Source organism: Clytia hemisphaerica, unplaced genomic scaffold (assembly GCF_902728285.1).
Source record: "Clytia hemisphaerica strain Z4C2 unplaced genomic scaffold, Clytia hemisphaerica genome assembly, whole genome shotgun sequence".
Classification (NCBI taxonomy): Eukaryota; Metazoa; Cnidaria; class Hydrozoa; order Leptothecata; family Clytiidae; genus Clytia; species Clytia hemisphaerica.
Window position 1 is genome coordinate 2,092,278 of NW_027104297.1, and position 19,280 is coordinate 2,111,557.

The 19,280-nt window shown below is 34.7% G+C and overlaps 1 long non-coding RNA gene across 2 annotated transcripts in view; it reads left to right on the plus strand.

Annotated features, from left to right (window-relative positions):
• LOC136817395 (uncharacterized) overlaps positions 1 to 17,383 on the plus strand; it is a 33,884-nt gene extending 16,501 nt beyond the window's left edge. The window contains exons 3-4 of one of the 2 annotated variants that reach the window (XR_010848078.1): positions 12,630 to 12,699; positions 17,289 to 17,383. This is a non-coding gene — a long non-coding RNA (uncharacterized lncRNA). Of the gene's footprint in view, positions 1 to 12,629; positions 13,453 to 17,288 lie in introns of those variants that run through there. The other variant, XR_010848077.1, reaches the window with a different exon arrangement.
• Positions 17,384 to 19,280: the final 1,897 nt, after the last annotated feature.

Consider the following 19,280-nt stretch of genomic DNA (forward strand, 5'->3'; position numbering starts at 1 on the left):
AGGTATACGATTGACTACAAACAACTATGTTTTCAAACTATCAACCCTAAATCCACGAAGAGTAAGGTCGAATTGGCAAATTTCTATATCTGCAAGCATATGCCATTGCAATGACCTCGCACATCTTACGTCATTTGACCTGATAAACTTGTGCTCAATCTCATTCATCATGAATTGAAAGGTGTATATTAAGATTCAGTTAGGTCAACATTCGCGTTTGTTGCTAATGGTGTGAAACAACATAGAAGCCTTTTTTACTTCCCTGTCCTTCAGAACTTATTATGACGGATATATATATTGAGAAGAAGCTCAATATCCACCATTTTCCACTATCACGGCCAATCAACAAAGAAAAGATGTTGTTTTATAATTATTAAAGGATCTAACAAAGTTTATTCTTTCCTGCATCCAATAGCTACAATCACACTAGATATGGTTCAACTTTGATAAACTCTTGGTCTTCCCTTTAAATTTTCACTGAGGAAAGACATTGATTACTTTCAAAACGAGGCACTTCTGATAAAAACTTCTAATTTTGTCTTTTAACTTGGTTCCATATTGGAATATCCGCATGCACACAACATCAACCCCTTTTTTCTTAGCTCAGAACCCTTCTTCCGTATTTTGTGACGTCATAGATTGACATAAATAAATAAATATTTTTCTTAAGCTTGTTGAATGTTCCCGATTTTGTGATGAAAAAATCTAACAAAGATTTGAAATCAAGATAACTGTTTTCATCGCCCTGTTTTGATCATTTAAAAGAGTCATGACGTAACACGGAAGGTTACTAATGAACCCAGGGCCTAAAATTCCTTAAATATGAACCTAAACCGAGACCCTCAGTGTACGTGATATTGTTGATTTGCTAATTTAACTATTTAGCATTCTACTATTGTATCACACTTAGGGTTACCCTAATCCAAGCAAAATACAACATTGAAGTGATGTTTTGTTTGATCTTCATGTATTTTCTACGTCGATGCTTCAAACAACAGCGTCACTAAAATTGTTGGGTTCTCAGTATAAAGGAAGCGAAAAGTTATTTCCTTGTTTGTGTATATGTTTTGCATTTGATCACGAGTCAAGGCACATTTTAAACATAGCTAAACACTTTCACACTTTTTCATACGTCAAATTGACGTTTTATTTGGTTTTCCTTCTTTCCTGTCTCTCTTCTCCTTTTACCAAAGACTTTTGTAAACATCGCTTTTTCATGCGCAGAAAAGAGGTATCTTTTTTCGCATTTGAGCTTTCTTCACCTAAAAACACTTTGTATCAGATCTTGCTTGGGAGAGAAGGTTTATTCAGACTTATTCTAAATTCCAACTTGATGACTTTAGCTGAATGACAGCATGGCAGCCCTTGGCACCGAATACTATGGCACTTTTAAGTCGACAGGTCTAGAAAGACCAGTTTTTAGGAGGTCTAACTACTTTACTATTCGATACTGAGTGTTCGTGACGTCAATCATTGACAGAAATGTCATTTTTTACTGCCTTAAGTCAAAAGGGTTAAGGATGCCATTGAGAAGCGAAAGATGGAAGTGAAATTTGTCATTTTTATTGTGTAACTTTATAAGACTATTCAAGACACTTTATCATAACATTTCAGAAAAGACGCTTAAAATGTATCAAGCTCTATTAAAGCTTCTTATCTCCTCCCCTTAAGCTAGGAGGCGTGGTACTTGTCACTCGCGAATGGGGGAGGAATTCTGTTTATTTTATCAAAACCCATTTTTTCCTTCTACCCCAATAATGGAAAATTCTTTCATAAAAATACTTGATGTAACCCAACTATGTTTTTTATATGTCTCGCTCGTGTCTCTCTGTCTCTATGACTGTCTCGAGATAAGCGTCACGTCATCCCAACATTCAAAGGCATTCCTTTCCTAAAAATATTGTTTTCCCTTAGTAAACCTACTAGTAGGGTACAAGATTAGACCGATTTCTACATTTTATCTATCTGCCTGACGTACTTTGAAACGTGCTGCTGGTCGTTTGCCCCCATCCCGCTCTTTCGTAAAAGCTTTGAAAGATGAAAACAAAACCATTCAAATGACTTGATAAAATCTACAGGCATATCTCGGTATGGCTCTGGAAATTGAAATCCTCCCATTATTACTCATGTTTCAACGAACATAAATGTCAGAAATGTGAAGTGCTTTTTACATATGTCCGACACCAAGCCACACCTTAAGATGGTCCAATAACCACGCCTATTATAAGCGCTTATAAAACATTTCACCATTAAACGAGATATCACGTTTTAATATTCCTTCGACGTCTTATCTTTTACTGCTACACCACTGAAGTATAATCACCACACTGATATTTGTAAAAATCGGTTTTGTCAAGAACCTGCGAAGAGATACAATCTTTAACCTTAAAAGGCATTTCCTATGTTTTATACTCCTCCCCTTTACACTAACACGCACATCAGGCAAAGCTTTCGGTTTAAAGCCACTTTTCAAACGATTTTCTTGTTTTTTCTTTATTCCCATAGCAAAGAAATGGTAAGGACTATAGGCCTACTAGGCGTCATACGTCACTATATAAATGGTACATGTAAATCAAAATTGATTTGCAGAAACAACCTAAAGAGCTCTAAAGGTTCCTTTTTTCGTTCATCAATTTAATTAGAGAGTTTCTCGGAGTGTCGCTCTATATGCCTTAACAGTCAACACAACAAAACATATCGACTTGATACGTCATGTAGATATTAATTCAAAAAGTCCTGTACACCGCAACCATTTGATCAAAGTCCTGCAACGTCAACGTCGTTACTATAGAGATCTTAACACTCGTGTCAACAGAAATCAAAGCAAGGCAAGGCATATTACACATCCTATTTAAAAAACATTTAGGTATTCTAAGATCCACTACTACTACTTGTGTTTTACATCGGGCTATTCCATTTGATTACCAGACAGGCGGGTGGACAAACTTTTCCAGGGGGTAATCCGAGAAGAATTTCCAGGAGGTCTAGAGAAGTATTTTTTTCTAGGGGATAAAAAGCTATTGTTAAACTTCCAGGGGGTAAACGACTGATATTAGTTTGTCCAACCTTACTTTAAGACATGAAAATAATTTTTCCAGGGTCTTTTTTGCAAATTTTCCACATATTTTCTAGAAATTAGTTTTGACTTGAAAAGGTTCGTCCACCCCCTGTATGGAAATTTTTTGGAAGAGCCCATTTCCATTTTTTGAGATAAGAACTACAGTACAGCGTGTCTGGCACAAACAGGAAGACGGAAATATTTAATTTTATTTGAAAGATTATGCAATTCCGAACAAAATTACACATTGTATCAATTCAGAACTTAAAATGGTCTCTTCTCTTTCCATTGGAATCTATTTAAAAAAATAGATACCCACTAAATTTATTTAACGAATGAAATTATTCTAGTCTTATAAAAACACCTGGTGGGCGGAACCCTCTTAACATAGCCATATCACTTTTCTTTGATACCCTAGCCCCTTCCTGCTTTCATAACAGACTTCACAGCCATAAGTTGTAACGGAAATTTTCGTGCAAGCTATATTTAACCCTCATACCCCTATTATATGTCCACCCCTTTTCACCTTTACACACTGTGAAAGTCAACTGTAAGACCTAAAAATAGTATCTCTTTTGTTCTTATTTTCTATACTGACAACTAATACTACTACTGACTTTTGTAATGATCAATCAAATTTACTCCTAATTTCATCCATGCGAAATCTCAGCGCGTACTGCAAAAAAATGATACAAAGAAACACGCACGAAAGCTACCGATTATTTTGCAGCTATTTGTTAATAAATGAAAGATTCATGAAATTGACTTTCAAAGACTTTTTTCCGCCCACTAGAAAATCACAAGTTTTCAGAAATTTTGGGCATCATGTCATATTTATTAATTTCGCCTAGTAGACCAGCGTCCGAGATTCAAAAAAGGCCTTAAAAATGGTTTTCGTAGGGCACCCCTTAGATCAGGGCAAATTTTTGATATTATGCTCCTAATAGGGTGTAGAATTGACAAAAAAAATTTGCCCTTCGAATCTCCTGCAGTTTTCGAGTGAATCGATTTTTAGTTAATCGATAGAACTTATCAAGGGTCCCCCCTTTACTAACGGTTTTTTCGAAGTCTGAAAATCAAATATCTGAGACTACCAACGGATTCAGCGTGAAAAGTAGATAAAGAAAATGGGGTTATTCGTTAAGTTTCGACCACCTGGTGCCGAGAAATGGCATTTTTAAGGCGAAAAATCGAAGTTTTTGGCGTTTTCCGATGACGTCAGCATTTTCCTAGGAGCATTTTCAGAAAAAATCCTTCTCACAACTGGATAGCCCTGAATTAGTAGTATCCAAAAATTGTATGGTTTGTTAACTTTCGATGTCTAAATCTCGAGATATTTTGGTTTAAATATTGAAAATTATCGATATTTTTTGCTGAGTCAGCAGTTTTTCAGCATATTTATCCACCTTAAAAATGAATTATTTCGAGATCTATACATTGAAAGTTGACAAACCATACCATTTTTGGATACTACTAATTCAGGGCTTTCCAGCTATGGGAATGATTTTTTCTGAAAATGCTCCTAGGAAAATGCTGACGTCATCGGAAAACGCCAAAAACTTCGATTTTTCGCCTTAAAAATGCCATTTCTCGGCACCAGGTGGTCGAAACTTAACGAATAACCCCATTTTCTTTATCTACTTTTCACGCTGAATCCGTTGGTAGTCTCAGATATTTGATTTTCAGACTTCGAAAAAACCGTTAGTAAAGGGGGGACCCTTGATAAGTTCTATCGATTAACTAAAAATCGATTCACTCGAAAACTGCAGGAGATTCGAAGGGCAAATTTTTTTTGTCAATTCTACACCCTATTAGGAGAATAATATCAAAAGTTTGCCCTGATCTAAGGGGTTCCCTACGAAGTGACACAATCCACTGCCTCGGCCGCTGGTCTATAGCGAAAGTATTACAATCATCTTTCGCGGCGGTGTCGTCGGAAAAAAAATTAGAAAACGAAAGTACTCGATACGGTGGACGAACTCACTAAATTTAATTTACAAATTATACGCTCGTATAACCACGGACGATTTTCGCGGGTTTTCTTTGGATTACGTCATATATCTTTGTGTCCTTAAGCTTCAAAGTTTGGATTTTTTCTTTATTTTCTTATAAGCATACACTTTATAAGAATCAAATCAATAACTCTTGATAAACGATAATATACCTTTCGGTAATTAGTTCTTACAAAGTAAACAAGGGATGGCACACAATATGAGCTATTTATTTTTCTTATAAGCATACACTTTATAAGAATCAAATCAATAACTCTTGATAGACTGTGATATACCTTTCGGTAATTAGTTCTTACAAAGTAAACAAGGGATGGCACACAATATGAGCATATTTATTTTTCTTATAAGCATACACTTTATAAGAATCAAATCAATAACTCTTGATAGACTGTGATATACCTTTCGGTAATTAGTTCTTACAAAGTAAATAAGGGATGGCGCACAATATGATCATATTTATTTTTCTTATAAGCATGTACTTTATAAGAATCAAATCAACAACTCTTGATAGACTGTGATATACCTTTCGGTAATTAGTTCTTACAAAGTAAACAAGGGATGGCACACAATATGAGCATATTTATTTTTCTTATAAGCATACACTTTATAAGAATCAAATCAATAGCTCTTGATAGACTGTGATATACCTTTCGGTAATTAGTTCTTACAAAGTAAATAAGGGATGGCGCACAATATGATCATATTTATCTTTCTTATAAGCATATACTTTATAAGAATCAAATCAACAACTCTTGATAGACTGTGATATACCTTTCGGTAATTAGTTCTTACAAAGTAAATAAGGGATGGCGCACACTATGATCATATTTATTTTTCTTATAAGTATATACTTTATAAGAATCAAATCAACAACTCTTGATAGATGGTGATATACCCTTCGGTAATTAGTTCTTACAAAGTAAACAAGGGATGGCGCACAATATAAGCATATTTATTTTTCTTATAAGCATATACTTGATAAGAATCAAATCAATAACTCTTGATAAACGGTGATATACCTTTCGGTAATTAGTTCTTACAAAGTAAACAAGAGATGGCATGCAATATGAGCATATTGATTTTTCTTATAAGCATATACTTTGTAAGAATCAAATCAATAATTATTCGTCACTTGCTGGTAGTTGGTAAAGGCGTTAAGGCCGGGCTAAATTCTCGTCGGGGAAAAATATTCGTCACTTGGCCAAAACTTCGTCACTTTTCCCCGACGAAGTTTTCCCTGATAAGGTTTTTTTTCTATAAGAATCAAATTAATAACTCTTTATAGATGGTGATATGCCCTTCAGTTATTAGTTCTTAAGAATTAAACAACCATTGTTCGTAAATTGATCTTATCTTTTTAGCGATTTTGAGCCTCGTTGTTCATATCAAATTGTTTCATCAAGGCTCGATGTAAAGTAGACTTCAGATTAGCTTTCATCTCTACTTCTTGTTTTTTCCCATGCAGTTTAAACTTTAGGCGAAATTTTCGACTTTAAGTCGTCTTCTTCACTTTGAAATTATTGAGAATTAGATTTGGTTTTGTTGCGAAATTCGGTGCTCTCCAAATCCAACCTGTTATTACTGATGGTGTATCTTATCTTTTCTTTTCGCTCTATTTGTCATCAACCTAAACCCCATTGATTTAATTGGATTTGAGCAAACTACTCAGTTTTAATGTGCCTTGGTCTTCTGCTAACAGTGATGTCACCTTCTTAATCTTGATATCAAATAACTAAATCCAAGAAACTCAGACAGACATTATTCTAAATCAATCAAAAGAGTTTTCATTTATTGGCCACATGTGTCTGAGAGTCTTGTATTTATTACATGAATCATCTTATAAGGTTGGAAATCTTCCTGCTTGCTATGCTTAAAGTCTTTAACAAAAGCTGGTCACAAGCTAACTATGGATATCATTCACAACGGCTCCTTTACTGTTTCATACTGGGCTACAGTCAGAAATTTTACCAATAGTTCAATCAATAAAACAACCATAATATGCAATAGTAACAAAACAACGATACATTGAATTCTTTGTATTAATTCCAAATCGTCTTCTTCCTATTTATACTCATTCAGAACCTCAGAGAAAAGGTTTCCATTGCCAAGATATTTTCCTTCTTTGACCATGTGATATGCCTTGTTCATACCTTTGCTGAAATTCACATCAAACAAACATGTTTTTTAAATACTTTAAGCCAAATTATCGTCACAGTCAAACACCTGTTTTTATATCTAAACATTTTCATCCTTGCTTGTTCTGACCAACTGTAATGACAGCGAAGTGCTCAACTAAAGGACACCCCGCTATAGCACTTAGAATACTTTTTTTTCCGTTCGTAGCGTTACGCTATGGAAGCAGGCCGCCTATATACCTTTTCGACCGTAGTCGCGCGGTCAGGCGCGTGCCACTTTATTATTTGATTACCCCCCCCCCCTAAACTCGATCCAATCCTTTTTTGCCACATTTTTCTATTGTCAAAAGGGGTGAAAAAAGGACTGACGTGGTTTTAGGGGGATAAAGCGGACAAAAAAATGCCCGTGCGGCAATTGGCGGCTACGGTTGAAAAGGTGTAAGCTTTAAAGTAAGCTTTAAATTCTTAATATCTTTGAAACGTTATATTTGAGGTCATCGTCATCTTGTCCTGTCAGAACTTGTTTTTGATGATGCAGTGGCTTTTCATCTTCCTCTACAAAATATTGTTTTTGCATATTTCAAAAATGACGTCCCTTCATATTTCTGGTCAGGTCATCCTTCTTTTGTAACTTTCTGTTATTCTCAAAATTTCGCACGAAAAATATCCTGTTTTCCATATATTCAATCGCTCAAACGTCAATATGTTTTACTCATACTTGAACAAAACGAAAATAAATAAAATTCAAAATGAGTCAACACGCTTTTACTTTTTATGGAGGTTTTTCGATATTGATTCAACCATGTTTAGTGATAACCAAACAAATGGCAACCTTTGGACATTATAATACTTATCTAATACAAATTCACTTTTCAATATTTATTTTTCAATAGGTCACGTCCACTCAATCTCTACATAACTCCAGAGACTAACTTATGAAAAATTATTCTCTCAAATAAAATCTAAAAATACCATACCATAGTCAAATGTCCATAGTCATCAGCAACTCTGTAAAAGTATGAAGATTCTATACTCCCCAGTTATAACTTTGTCATTTATAAACCAAGTAAACCATTGAAATGATCAATAGTTATGCAGTTATGTTTACTGTACCATGACAAATAGTTGATTAAAATTTACTATTTGAATGCTAACCAAGATCTTTCCTTTTCTCTCCTTTCACTCATTAAGAGCTTCTCATCAAAAATATGAAGTCTTTTCAGTCTAAGGGAAGTTGAAAAGTTTGAAAAATTTGCCACTGAACCAATCGTTTTTTTTATAAGAAAACTAACAAATGCCATGTCATATAAATAATAAGTTGATTCGGTTCTGGGCTCGTGAAAATTAGCAGAACAAGATATCGGGACTGTGTAACTTTAAGGTTGGTCATGCCAAGACATAGCAAGTCTGCCCCCTCAGATCAGACAATGTTTTCAAGGTCTCAGCTTAGACATGAAGATGTCTGTCTTCCTTGTCACAAAAAGCCATTTCTCAACTCTTTTTGACAGATTTGCAATCAGAATGTAGGATTTAGTGGTATTTCCTCATACAGAATATGTTTCTTTTTATAATGTGCCTGAAGTTTGTATCACTAAGGTGTTGTTATGGCAAGGAATTTTTCATATTTGAATGTTATATCCTCATACCTAAAACGATGTCAGGAAAGCAACATAGAAAGCTCTGTTAGCGTATCTATACGTAGCTTAAATTGTGAAAGTTATGTCCAATAGACCGATTTACGCTATTCAGTAAGAAGCTTAAATGATTTCAAAACTGAGACAATTTATTAGGGGTATTTGTTAAAACTAATACACCAATTTTAACATTTGTAATTCTGAAAGACCCTTCTTGTGGCTGGCTGCAAGTGCAAAAGCAACGAAGGGGCGGAGTTACAGTTTTCCTTTCTGTTTATTTAGTGAAACAAACTTTCAAAGTTTAGTAACCTTAAACTTTCCAATTTTTTGCTTTTGCATCTCATCTATCCTCTCAATTCAATATCAATCTCTCTTGAAAATTAATACTCTTATTCTAAACCTCTTTAAATCTCTCCAATCTTGCACTGCAGGACAGGTTTGTTTGACTCTTCTTTATCTATTAAACAAACCCTTATCAAAATAAAAATCCGGCGTTGTGATGTTGCCTTAAGTCGCTTACTGTACATAGTCAGATAGTGAAGACAACTAATTTTTTTGAAAGAACAAACCATTTTAAGGCTCTATGGACTCTAAAACACCAAATTTCTTATAAGAAATTGCTCAAAAATACTAACAAAATGGTGAAATTAAGAACATTTTGCAAACATTTTCAGGCTTAAAGCTCAAAAGTTAAGAACATCGAAAGGCTTCAAAAACTTTTGATGTTTAAAAAAAAGCGCGTTAGTTATGTTAAATGATAACATGGGATATTATGCGATATTACCTAAAGTCATTTACTGTACAAAATGAAGACTATCGACGATGGAAGGAACATCAAGCGAAACAACATGCAAGTTATTGAGAACTCCCATCCTGAACCTGAATACTGATCTTTATGATCCAAATGTTACAGATGTATCTCAAACAAATACCGACGAAAAACTAAAAAAAAAACTGGTACATTCTCAAATATATTGAATTCTTCTTTCTAATTTCAACGATGAGCTTCTTCACTGTGAAAAAGAAAGATACTCGTGAAAAAAAAACATCTCCGTTCTTCTAAAACAGCATACAAAAAGAACACAAAAAAGCACTTTGAACAGGAATCATTTTGCTGTCCTTTTATTTGTACGGGAAACGCTAAAACCGCCAATAGAACGCCAAATTGTTCGTTATTATGACAGCAAGATGAGCCACAAATTACTAAATTAATGTCAATCATTATACTGTAAAGCTTCCTACGTTACTGCATGACGTCACTAATTACTTACAATCAAACCAGTAGCGGAGTTGTAAAAATTACCTCACTCTTTTGTGAAGTCATTTCTCTTTTTTTGAATATATGCTGATCCAGAGAACATTGCGGAGGTCATTTTCTGTTTCGAGCGTATGTTAAGGACCATGTGGATTTTCTCAATACGACACTTCCACTTTATTTCTAGTTGATACCGTTATTACTAGGGCTTACCATTCCATTGCTGTAGTTTGCCTTACCTTTTTGGATCCTAATTTTAGACACTTTTGTCCACACTTTTCTTAAGTCAAGACTACTGGTCCTTATTACGCTAGAGCACTATCACAAAAAAAACGCCAATAGCAATATGGGAAAATATAGAATCCTTATTGGTGGAAAAAAGTCAGGGGTAGAGTGACTAAATGATTTGCCCGCGCTAGCTCAGTTTGAGCGGGATGGGGACTGTAAATCTTGAACAAAATTTTTCACCACTAAGTTAAATTCAAATCATTTCCCCCATGGTATTGTATGGTAAAGTGTGGCCCGGTATTGGTTAGGCTGCTGGCATCCACTAACGGATTCGTGCTCCTTATAGAGGATGCTTAATAAGCTATATTTCCTTTGTCCAGAGATTTGCCGCCTTTAGCCGATATACGGCTAAAGACATTTTTGGCTGGCGAGTGTCTACAAATATAACATTACGTAATGTTTAAATTTTCTGTGAGGCACCAAATCATAGATTGGAAAATATATTTGGATTTTGAAAAAAAAGTAGGCGGAAGGAAGTTTGCTTGTTTTTCTTCCTCCTTTCTTGTTTAATGTGGAGATTTTGTAAAAGATGAGAAATTAGATTTATTGAACTTAAGCCCTGATGTATCTTCTGTGTGCACCAACAAAATTTTTCTTCATAAAACTACATTTTGATGCTTTAATTTGGACTTGCATGAGTGTATAATTTTTTTACCACACTGGATTCGTTGATCACTTTGGCTCCAGATAATTGTTTTGTCAGTTCTACAGATATGTTGCAGATTATTTCAAGGTATTCTAGTTATGTATATACAGTACATTTTGGGAGTCATATTGAATATTCTGACATTACTTCTTTATGATTCTACAAAAGGGAGTGTTGTTGTTCCTTCAACAAGGGCCTTTAAATGTTAAAACAAACAAAGAAGTTTTCTTCAGCTTTGGCATTTCACTTTTAATACTGTGTGGCCTTTGTATCTTTTCAGGTACTTAGCTTCAATTCTTTGAAGAGATTGGAGTGTTTCTGGTTGTTTTCTTTCACTTTTGTGTTCATATTTGTATTTTTTTGAGCTTCGACCGAAGAGCTGATTGAAAAGTTTTGATAAATTTACAGACCAGATATCTTATAAAAGCAAAAGTCAAAAATAAATCTACAGACTGTACAGAATGCGCGCATCAGATTGTTTTTTTTATCTTTTTTCTGTTTTGTTTTTCTGGTCTGGGATTCGAATTTCAAATGTAAACATTCCATTGAAAACGTTCGAAACGATCGTTTTTGCGCGCACATCAATGTCAATCAAATTACTCGCCAAGATTTCCTTTGCGAACCGGAAAGCGGTTGGTAGATCATTAAGCAGACCTATACTACCTGTGGTTTTGTAGAGGTCTGCGATTCAGACTAGGTATTGGTTTTGTGTGTTTAATAGAATTTTCTTTAATATTCCTTATGAAAATCCTAAAGAGCTAAAAAAGGGTTATGAGTAAATTATTAAGTTGTGTGCAGTGATTTCTTTATTGGGTTCTTTCCAATTATGAAATGATGAGTGGATGACATCAATTCTGTATTTCGCATTCAGAATCTGTTTTCTCATCATTGATCCAAAAGTACTTCGTCAGTTTATGGAGGGGCTCCAAATATTCTTGCAATTTCTCTCAATAGACGATATCGGCTTTCCGAATTCTCCCCGAATGATTAACCATGATGCATTGCGCAAAAAAATCACGGAAAGTCAATATCGTCCGTGAATTTTTTTGCGCAATGCATCATGGGTAATCATTCGGGGAGAATTCGGAAAGCTGATATCGTCTATTATAACAACTATTCAGGAAAATCATACTTCAGTTTAACAATATTAGGTTTTGACCAAACTATTTTTGGAGATTGAGATTTTTTCAAAAATGTAATTTCTAACTCGTCTTAAAACAGGAATGGAAACTAGATTTCATACGGTCAAAAGTCTCAGTCATGGTCAAGATATGTCGAATTCGAAAGTGAAACTGAATTTTTAATCTATTTTTCCTTCATGTATAATTTGTAAATTTTGTACTTTTGTCAATGTCTTTTTGCAAACCACAGTTAAGTTATTGGTACCGACCAATATTCACTCTTGGTAATCGAGTCCTAACTAATCGATGACTCTTTATGTATAATTTCAGCCTTTACAACGATTTCAAAATTGAATATATGTCCATTTATTAATCATTTAACACGAGAAGACTGACCGGCGGTTTATCTGTTTTACAGATTTTCGAATTACTTTCACTGGCTTTCATTTTCACTTAAACCGCTTTTTCTTAACATTTCAGTTGATGCCCTTTTCAAAAGATGATGACAAATTATGCTGAAGAAGTAGATAGAAAACCTGAAGGAAGCGAGGTAAAAAAGGATATGTTCTTACACCCCTGTGTCACAGACCTTTTGGGACTCCCCGGCTCACTATAATATTTGGTTAAATTTCGCCCCGATTGGAACAATACCCTACTATTTCAGCCCCCTGGAAAATTGACTTTGTTTTCGTTCCTATTCAAAATTCTATAGAAAAATTTACTCTCCTAATCCATTCCCACTGGATTTTTTGACCTGAGAACAGGAGTCTCTATCCCCATCGGGATTTCGATAGAAATCTTTATCCCTACTGTCTTGGGAAGGAATCACACCGGGTCTGTGAGACAGGGGTGGTAGTGTTATTGAAAATGTTGCTATATCTACGGGTAAATGAAATAATCATTGAAATTTTGCAAATTGCACTAAATTAATAAGAATGATGACGTCATCAATGTTATCACGTGTTCAAAATACTTTCGTTGCTGACTTATTCAACCTTGAGAAAAAGAATATCTATTACCTTATAGTTCAACAAGTTAGAGGTTGGACGCGAAAGATAACGGTCAGATCTTTCAAACATTCATGTCATTAACTTGCATGTGTTGACAATGTGTTGATGTTTTGTCGACAACTTCTTGAAAGAAGATCCACTTTTTTAGCATTCCGTTACCATGAATTGTTATAGAAATTTTACAAGCACAGTGTGACGAACTCGATCCAAACCTTATTGTCAATCACTTCTAAAAGATACAAAAGAATTCGATTTTATCAAAACCTGAATTTTTATTATGATGTCAATTTTTTTGCGTAAATTAAGTGGAATTTCTTTTATACAGTGAAGTCTCTTTAAGTCGAACCTCTTCTAGTCCCTTCAGATAGCAATGTCTTGAAAAGCTTACTCCTTATCTCTAAACTTTCTCAACCCCAACACATTCTTGTTCTTGTTAGAGTTATAGTGACTCCACTGTTACAATAATCATGAACGAACGGTTTCTAAATTATTTGAAATTTACAGATTTCCAACATTCTTGGCAGTAGTCTGGTATTCAAAACATATTATTTGAAGTCGCAGTGACTCGCCTTCTCGCAAACATCCGGGACAGGAGCCTAACTTATTTGCTAACAAATGTCCCGTTGATTTCCCCGAATACTGGTAAAAGAAACAAAAGAAACAAAATTCCATTAGAAGATATTTATATTAATGGCTGTGTCATGACTTTCTTGATTCCTTCAAAAACTGATATTTTGTCGTTTTGTTTCAACCTTATCGATGAAGGTTCACGGAGTTTAACCCTGTTTCTTGTAATTGATAAAATTTTCATTGTCACTGGTTGTAAGCCTTCTCAAACCTTTTATTAAAAGGAACCTAACTAACCTAACTAGAAACAACTTTAAAATGACATAGCCTGAAAATTTTGAAAAAAAAATAAGAAAAATTCACTGGTCCTTATAAAGAAAGCATTTAACCACCCAATCAAAGGGCAATGGAATTTCTCTCACGGTCTCAGCCAATAATATTCGACGTATCATCGTTGATCTCAAGGAGTTTTGGCATGGTTCGGAATAAAAGTTCAAGGATTGACCCTTAACAATAGTTTAATATAATATCCGTTGTTTAAGTACTCTAGAAATATCTTGAAATAGAAATTAACGGTTCCAGCTTTTCTTCGTCCATATGACGTTCATTTTAGGTCATTTGAAGAGTTTGTTAGGTATTAGATGAGCGATTTGAATGATATAATGTTATTCATTATCTCAAGTATTTGTTTGAGAGGACGTTAAAATAATACAAGGCTCGAGGCTCCTGACAATCTAGCAGATTTGTTAGCGATTTGCGATCAGCGAGTTTCCGAAGAAATGTGAGACCTTTTTTATTGGATTTAAGGGTAATTAAAATCGATTCAATTTTTGCCATTCAATTTTAACACACAACACGTGGCAGCATACGGATCCCCTCTCAACATACATAGCCTTAAATCGCAACTCTTTTGCTTGAATTTTGAAAAATTTCAAAATCATAGTAGGGTGTATCGGATAAAAAAGACATCGAGATAAGTAGTCTAGCAAGCTAGACGACTAATTCAGACATATTAGAAATAAAGCAAAAAAGTAAATTTTAGTCGTCTAGAAACCTTTGTGCACTAACTCCAAACAAGAAAAAAGTGTCAATATCGCAATTAAAATTTTTTCTCGCTCAAAAAAAATTCTTGAAAATAAAATGTGTGTGGATTTGTGTGTTAAAAATGTTTCATTTGAGTTGATTTTATTTTGAGAGTTTGTTGTTGCTTAATAAATTGTTTTCTCGCTACGCAAGTTTCTGCGTAGCTAGGCCCGGTATCTATAAGGCTGGAACACCGGATTCTTCCAGTCGTTTATACAAACTAAATCCCGTATCATTATTATTAGTATTGGTATTATTAGTATTACACGCATTATAAACGACTCCAGTCTACGAGATAAGTCATAATTTTGTCAAACAAATCGAACGCACTAATATACATTTATCCTGAACTTAGGAAACGAAGATTTCCCTCTTTGCCACCTCATTTCCCTTTCAATTACTATCTATATCCTTTAGTCATTTACATAAGCTGTCTTTTGGCTAATGGGTTTATTGCTTCATCAATAATCACCCACCCGGCTGTTAAAGATTTCCTTGAAGACTTCTGGTTTTGTTGAAGGTTTCGCACAAGAAATGCTTTTATAACACTTCCATTATTTCCCACTGCTTGATTACTGACCAGAGTATCCTGAATTGAACATTCTTTTTTTCCTTGTGTTTCTCTTAATTTATATACCGGGTGCACCAAAAAAAGTATACAGGTTTGTCGAGATATTGTGAGCTTCAGGATTTAAATTTTTTGTTCATTCTTTTTTTATCGTTTAGAAGATGCTCTAACTTAAATTTTGAGCTATCATACATTAGGTTTGTAAAAGTAGTTCGAAAGTTATTTTAAAAAAACTGACTTTTTTTTAATGTCAAAATTTCAAAAAATGTTCATCAAAACCCATTACAGAATTTAAAAATATGGTAAAGTTGGAAAATCTGAAAAAAAGTTTTGGAAATCTCCAAGAGATGTTTTGATGTTATGTGTGTGCTATGTGAGAAAACTTTGAAAAAAATATATCACCATTCCTCGACTAGTTGCTCAAAGAACTTGGGTCTGCATTGAGTTTGCTCGTCCGTGTTGGAAATGTTCAGGACGGGCAAATAAGATGGAGAAACTGTTGGCAAAATATAAATAAGAAAAAAAAAACACAACAAAAAAACAATAAAATTGTGTTTTTGCCATTTTGTCTTATTTATACAGATTTATAGCGTGATTGGGCTCTTCCAGAAAAAATCCGTTCATGGGGGGTGGAGGATAATATTTTTTTCATGAATTACCCCTGGACATTTTGATTTTTAACCCCACGGACACGGGTTATACCCCTGGACAAACATCAAATCAACCCCTTGGAAACAAAAATTTACCCCTGGACATTTGAATTTACCCCCTGGACATTGCAATTTTTGGTATTTTTTCAATACCCCTGGACAATTCATCCTCCACCCCCCATGAACGGATTTTTTTTGGAAGAGCCCATTGCTGTTTTTAATGATTTTTTGAAATTTCGACATGGAAAAAAAGTCAGTTTTTTTTAAATAACTTTCGAACTACTTTTTCAAATTTAATGTATGATAGCTCAAAATTCAAGTTAGAGCATCCTCTTTCCGATAAAAAAAGAATGAACAAAAAATTTAAATCCTTAAGCTCACAATATCTCGACAAACCTGTATACTTTTTTTTGGTGCACCCGGTATAACTGCATTTCAATACTTCTACACATCCCTGTGTCTAAGACTCGGTAGGACCCCCTACCCACTGAAAATTTTTGCTAAAACTTCGTCACCAGTGGAAAAAATACCCTACAATTTCAGCACCACTGGAAAATTGACTTTGTTCTCATCTCCAATTGAAATTCAATGGAAATAAATAGCACTCCAAAACTATCCCCTATTTTTGAGCTGAGCTTGAAACAATAAAAAGAGAATAGAAATCCCAATTGGGATTTCGATAGAAACTTACTTCCCCACTGTGGAAAGAAGTTCCACAGCGGCTGTGAGACAGGGGTGTTTCTATATATTTTCCATTGTTAAGTATTTACATTAGATTTAGTGTTAGAAAGAGTTTTGAATTTAGGATCTACCTGGTTCTTCTCCAGGCCCTATTATTATAACTTGGCATTTATCTATGTTACAACTTCATTTTAGACTGCTCTAAATGTAAGAGAGATCAAGAGGGACATTTCACACCGATACACCGTCACTTTTTCTTCAAACACTAATACACCGTCACTTTTTCTTCAAACACCGATACACCGTCACTTTTTCTTCAAACACCGATACACCGACGGAAAAGGGCTAATACCATTACACCGTCACTTTTTCTTCAAACACCGAAATACCGTCACTTTTTCTTCAAACACCGATACACCGTCACTTTTTCTTCAAACACCGATACACCGACGGAAAAGGGCTAATACCATTACACCGACAAAAGCCCCCCTATAGAATTTAAGAGCATATGCTGAGCCTGACTAAGGAGTTAATTTTTCATATTATTTTTCTTCATTCTCAAGACTTTTTCGTCTTTTAGAAATATCACGCGATGTTGGTTGAATTATCGAAGTAGAGGGGGAAGCTGGAAACTATCAAATCCAGTTAAAGTATTTGGAATGGCTTCCCACTGCTTTAAGGTAAGTGATTTAGATGTCTGATGATCTAAATTACGTTCTTGAATTTGCTTAAAATTCTACAAAATTGTGATGACACTGCTTATTTAAAGGAAACTGTGTGGGTTCTAAACCTATTTAAAATACTAGTAAGTGCTGATAGTTAACAAAATGTACGTGAGCTAAGGTTACCACACCCAATTCGCTTGCAATTTTCAATGTTTGATAAATTGTTTTCATTCTGTTAAAACTTATTAAAATAACTTTTAGGATTTTATTATCAAGAATCATAATACTCTAAATTACCTTTCCAGCTAGACGATAACACTGTTAACACCTCCGCTGCTACCTACATTACCACGGGCTAAACTCAATTTCAGATTTATCCCTGCTCCTAAATTTTTCCCTTTGGAGTGACCTTGTGTAGACTCCTACTTTAACCTGACGATGGTGATGTACGTCTATACAAAGGCCGGCCAGCTCTCTGTCAGTCGCACCGAAACTTTTAATAATCATTTGACCCTTATAATCAAAATACCATCAAATTAATTCAAGCTTCTTTCGCATTTCAAAAGGCTTGACCATAGCATCAGCCTCCCTGCTCGTTGGGGGAGGGGGCTACACCCTCCAAAAAGTTCAAAAAGGTTGGGGCTAAAGATGTTTCAAATATTAGGGGGGACCTAATGTACTTGAGGGAGCTGAAATCTCATCATTTAACGTGGGGGCTGAATACTTCATGATAAATAATGGTTGGCTTCAATTACTCAAATTAAAGCTCATTAAGCTGAATAGTCTTCACCTGCAGCGCAATATATTCATATAAAGTGAGCAAAATATTTTATCTTAGCCTTGAACTGCAACACAATTTACATTGCAAAACCTTTTTTTTTGTGGAACAAACTTTTGAAAGTGTCGAGGGTCGAAAGTCCAGGGGGCTACCAAAAATTTCATAAATCTTTGGGGGGGGGCTTAAATCTTAGGGGGACCTATAAACCCAGGCTGACGCTATGTTGACATTTTAAGCTCTCGGGAGATAATTATCATATGGAGCAGCCGGTAAAAGCCGAAAGTCTTAGGAATCTATAAAGGTGTATTCATTTAACACGCAATCCATATTCTTGATACTTTGCTGGTTACTGGGAAGTGATCATGAACTTAACCTAGATTTAACCTCCAGTAAATAACATATAATTTGTTATCGGATGCGGATACTTCAGACAATCGTATTTTATTTCTTTCATTTGATTTAAAAGCGCGTGCTACAGATAACGCAATAGTAATCATTTAGATAATTCAAATCTTACCGCAAAGAAAAAATGTAAATTGAATTAAAGCGCTTTAAGAAATAACTCGCTTATCTTTCCCAAAAATATTCAGCGTAATTGTGTTTTAGCTATGTTATTCCCCTGTATTCATTTTTTAAACGGAAAAGCTTATTTTCCTGAAAAATATCCGAAAGCTATCTTAGAAGCACCTGTCTGTGCTACTTCATAATTGTCTATGTGACTCAGAAAATATTGTCAATTACTGAATTTTTCAATGGCAAATTTTTCTTAATTTTTAGTGTGGAACAAATATTCGTTTTCAGTTCCCGGATCCATTCACGGCATACTAATTAAAGAAAAGATCTTAAATAAGGACAACATTAGATTTTAAAAAATGATAGAAGAAGTGAACGGAGGCTTTAAGACTTGACGTAAAAGGGGAAAGACTAGTCTTGTGTGCTCATGGAAGCAAGAAACTTCGAGCAAGACCCCCGTTCAAATAACGTATGAACTTACATTGCGAATAACAAATACCATGCGAAGAAACACGTCTTTTGACGCTGAATTACAAATTAAGCTGAATTACAAATTAAGCTACCGATATAATTCAAACAGGAAAGTCACTACGTGGATTGTTTAGCCTGCATTCTT